We start from the raw sequence: 5000 nt of genomic DNA on the forward strand, positions 1-5000 counted from the left end.
TATGTATGTGTGTGTGTGTATGTCTGTCTATCTGCCTATGTAATCTACAGTTGCCAACAAAAATAACGAAAGTTATTTTCTTCGTTACCAGGTACAATATAAACTTAACGAACAAACGAGAAAAAATAAATACGTGTAAAATTCCGACGCTTGAAAGTCCATTAAGTTTATATGACGTGATAAAGGAAATGAAGCACCGATTGGAGATGATTATTCATCGAATGTCATTGGAACATTCACTCTGGAAATGAAATGTACGGTTCATTTCACTTCGGTGCATTTCATAGCAATGTCGTATTCGAGAAACAATATATGGTTTTTGTGGTTCCAAAAATTGATAGAATTATTTAAAAAAAAAAAAATTGGAGTTAGCTGACCACACATTATAATTATGCAATGAAAGCCTTAAATCCTTGTACAAATATGAATTCCATAAGGATGCCAAAATACAATTTTTAGATACATATATACATTCATACATACAATCATACATACATACATACATACACATGTTTATGACCGAGCGAGATGGAGGAAAGCTATCAGAAATATCGACCCCACATAGAAGTAGGAAAAGATTCAGAGAAAGCAGAATACATACATACATGCATACATACATACATCATACATACATACAGAATAGGGAAAAGGATAGGGAATAAAGGTTGAATTTGTATTTACTTTTTTCTTCAATAAATGAGTCATAAACATTTTGAGAAGGGCTAATTACAGCTATTTTTATCGTTTGAAATTATTTTCATTGATAATTACGAGAAGTACGTTTCACTTCCTGTACTGTAATTCATTTGAATAGTAGTAATCTACATTAATCATTTACTGTGATTTTTAAAGGTGATAGTACACTCACTCGTCTACAATGGAAGAGTAATTCTACAAAAAAAAAAAAAAAACAATGCGCCAAAGTTTCTTCGGCGCAATCGAGTTTTCTGTACAGCCATTACAGCGTATAATCAAGGCCACCGAAAATAGGTCTATCTTTCGGTGGTCTCGGTATAATGCAGTATGAGCCGCAGCCAATGAAACTTTAACCACGGCCCGGTGGTGGCCTATCCTATAGCGCTGCCAGAAGTATGATCATGGCTAACCTTAACCTTAAATAAAATTAAAACTACAGAGGCTAGAGGTCTGCAATTTGGTATGTTTGATGATTTGAGGGTGGATGATTACTATACCAATTTGCAGCCCTCTAGCCTCAGTAGTTTTTAAGATCTAAGGGAAGACAGAAAAAGTGCGTACGGACAGACAAAGCCGGCACAATAGTTCCCTTTTACCGAAAACTAAAAATTAAAGTTTTTTTTTAATTCAAAGTCGTTTTATAATCCTTTATCCATCACGTTTCAATAGAGAAATTCCTTTCGATTGGTTTGTGTTGAAAGTATGCACATTACATTATATTAACCTCTATAACTTTGAAATAAAAATGATTTTACATATGACCATATCCAACACAAATAGATACGCAAAATACAGGAAGCTTACAGAAACACAAACCTGTAACACGCCCTTACACACGCACAAACACAGACACACGAGCGGATGTACCATTGACACCAAAGTAACAAAAAACAGGAATAAAATGGTATATGGTAAATGCATTTATCATTGCCTATTCAACAGGCGGTACCAGATTAACGGACAGTTATAAAAAAAAAAGGGGGGCAAAGTTCTAGCCAAAACGAGCTTCCCATTTTTCGTGAAACGTACAAGGAAGGAGAGACAAGGGGAGAGAGAGAGAGAGAGAGAGAGAGAGAGAGAGAGAGAGAGAGAGGGGGGATAATCTATCAAAGATAACAATATTAGTATAACTAACTGCTCATGAGAAGATTAAGATTTCATGCTCATAAGGCGTAAAGAATGAGAGAGAGAGAGAGAGTGAGAGAGAGAGGATAAACTGTTATAGATGATATAATTAATTTTACTAACTACTCATGGGAAAATCAAAATATCATGATCATGAGATGTAAAGACAGAGAGAGAGAGAGAGAGAGAGAGAGAGAGAGAGAGAGAGAGAGAGAGAGAGAGAGGAAAATCTATTAAATATAATAACTGCCCAAGATGAAACTAAAATTTCATGATCATAAGATGTAAAGACTCAGAGAGAGAGAGAGAGAGAGAGAGAGAGAGAGAGAGAGAGAGAGGAGAGAGAGAGAGCCACACACACACACACACACACACACACATCTGCCAATCATCATGGCCACTGAAACACGCCACAAGGACAATTTCTTCGGAGCCATAATGTCGAGATTTCATTAATTGTCCCTAATGAGAGGGGGCCGGTACCCCCTCCCCCCTCGGCAGGTCAGGCCAGGCTAGCCTGAGGGAGAGAGAAAAGGAGAGGGGGGCGCCTATTTTTCATGTCTCCTCCATTCTAAGCCCCAAATTGGGGAAGGGTCCTCTTCCCCAAGCTGCTGCTATCTGCATATCTATTGCGGGGCTTGGGGGGCTGGGGGGAAGGGGGGATATATCCGCTATCTGCATCTATTCGTCTTGTTACACGATGTCACTGTTAAGCTCTTTTCGCTCTGGCTGAGTTTCTTTTTCTTTCTTTCTTTCTTTTGTTTATTTCTGACGGGTCGTGATTTTTTCCTCTAATGTTTTTGTGGCGATGCATTTTCTTTAGCAGTTGTTTTGTTTGTTTTTCTAGTTTATTCCTTTATGCTGTTTTCTTTTTAAAGTTTCTTTTGGGAACGAGAAGGTGAGATTGTTTTTATTTTTCTTTTGTTGATTTCAGATGGGTAGTGATTTTTTTCCTCTTGTTTGAGTGGCAATACAGTTTCTTAAGTAGTTGTTTTTATTTGTTCTTAGTTTTTTTCTTTATGCTGTTTTTTTAGTGTCTTTTCGTCACGTGAAAGTGAGATTGTGTTTCTGTTCTTTACGATGGGTTTTTAATACTCAGATTCTGTTTCATTTTGTATTAATTACTATGCCAATCAACCAATAATCTCCTCTAAGTTTCTAAATTTTCAGAGATTATCTACAAAATACAATTTACATTCTAAACACAAAGTAAGGAAATTGGTAAAATATGACTTCAAAGGCATATTTTTGTTATCGTCATCCACATTCATCTCGCTTCTGCAATGAGTAATCTATTCTTTTTTGGATTTTACATTTTGTATTTATTAATTTTTTTTATTTCCATGTCACTGTGTAACGCACAAAAATGTAAAGCAAAAATAAAACATGAAAATGAATAAATACTGAATGAAGTTATCGATTTTTTTTTATTTCAATGCTACTGTGGAAATGAATGAAAATGTAAAACGAAAGAAACGTAGAAATGAAGACATACCGAATAAAGTTATTAATTTATTCTATTTCCTTGTGTCTGTTTATTGCATAAAAATGCAAAATAAAAAGAAAAACATTAAAACGAATAAATACTGAATTAAATGATTAATTTTCTTTTATTTTCATGTCACTGTGAAAATGCACCAAAATATAAGGAACAAATAAAACTTGAAAATAAATAATTCCTAAAGGAAATTATCCACTTTTTTCCATGTCATTGTGGAAATGTATGAAAATGTAAAACAAAAAACATAAAAATGAATTAAATGATCCTGTTTTTTTATATCTGATAACTGTGGAAATACATAAAAATGCAAGGCAAAAAAATAGGCATGAAAAATACACAACGACTGGATGAAAAACGCACGGAAAAACAGAGCAAATCAGCTCAAAATCGTTCTTGATAAAGTGCAGTGAAATATTTGCAAGAGTTGGATATTAAAACCTCCTAAATCTTCTCCCTCTTATGTTTTTTTCCAGGAAAACTCATTTCAGTGGAAATGACAGTGATAGAAAGTTTTTTTTTTATGCAAAGATTCTTTCATGTTCGTAAAGTTTAGAGCAAATTAATGACCAGGGAGAGAGAGAGAGAGAGAGAGAGAGAGAGAGAGAGAGAGAGAGAGAGAGAGAGATTGCATTTTGATGCATCCTATCAAGTAAATCTTTAATCTTGATAAATGAGAGAGAGAGAGAGAGAGAGAGAGAGAGAGAGAGAGAGAGAGAGAGAGAGAGAGAGAGAGAGAGAGAGATTGCATATTGATACATCATAAATAATTCATGAATCTTATCTTGAGAGAGAGAGAGAGGGAGAGAGAGAGAGAGAGAGAGAGAGGATAATTCAAGTTTTGAAACATTATTTGACGTAAAACATAAATCCAGCAAAGTGAGAGAGAGAGAGAGAGAGAGAGAGAGAGAGAGAGAGAGAGAGAGAGAGAGAGAGAGAAGGGGAGCGAGATTATCATTTAAGATCTTGATTTCATATAAAAGATGTCTTGCAAAATGAGAGAGAGAGAGAGAGAGAGAGAGAGAGAGAGAGAGAGAGAGAGAGAGAGAGAGAGAGAGGGAGAGATGAATGTGATTTTATTTGCGTTAATACATACTGTATATTTTTGAGAGCTATGCACTATTATTAAGTGGAATAAATAATTGATCAATAACCGATATTAGTTGCTTCATCTCAAGCAGTGATTTTTCTGAGATTACAAGATTATGATCTTGTCATGATGAGTTATATTTTATAAACATAATCTTATTGCCTTAAAAGACTGTAAATAAACTAATATTGTTTCATACACAATGGGAGCATTTACCTTGTAAGAAAAAGGGATATATATGACTTTAAAGAAATTAATAATCTCAGCTCATTTCAAGTAAATTATCAAAATGGGATTAAACAAAAAGAAATATATTAGATGGACCAGTGTCCTTGTCCTTAGCAGAGGCCTGACCAAGTCGGCAGGTGCAGAGAGAGTGAGAGAAAGAGAGAAAGGGAAAAAGAGTGAGAGAGAAAGAGAAGGAGAGAGAAAGGGCCAATCGAACTCACCTGAATTAAGCCAGTACCTGCTCCATGGGGATTAACTCTGACCGGGTTCCTTTCGTGTAACAGCCGAACGTTTTAATATTTTCATCATCATTTCGTATCTTATTTCCATTATTCTTCCTATTTCTTTCCTTTGCTCTCCATC

The 5000-nt window shown here is 35.1% G+C and overlaps 1 protein-coding gene and 1 long non-coding RNA gene across 3 annotated transcripts in view; one reads left to right on the plus strand and one right to left on the minus strand.

Annotated features, from left to right (window-relative positions):
- The window catches only part of LOC136850774 (calcium-activated chloride channel regulator 1-like), a 181823-nt gene that overhangs the window by 176367 nt on the left and 456 nt on the right, over nt 1-5000 (minus strand). For both annotated transcript variants that reach the window (XM_067124723.1, XM_067124724.1), the window contains exon 1: nt 4859-5000. This exon is cut by the window's right edge. The gene's annotated coding sequence lies outside the window, so the exon portion shown is untranslated. The remainder of the gene's footprint in view (nt 1-4858) is intronic.
- Nucleotides 1-5000, plus strand: part of LOC136850775 (uncharacterized) — a 304908-nt gene that overhangs the window by 108728 nt on the left and 191180 nt on the right. The window lies entirely within an intron of this gene.

Source organism: Macrobrachium rosenbergii, chromosome 22 (assembly GCF_040412425.1).
Source record: "Macrobrachium rosenbergii isolate ZJJX-2024 chromosome 22, ASM4041242v1, whole genome shotgun sequence".
Lineage (NCBI taxonomy): Eukaryota > Metazoa > Arthropoda > Malacostraca > Decapoda > Palaemonidae > Macrobrachium > Macrobrachium rosenbergii.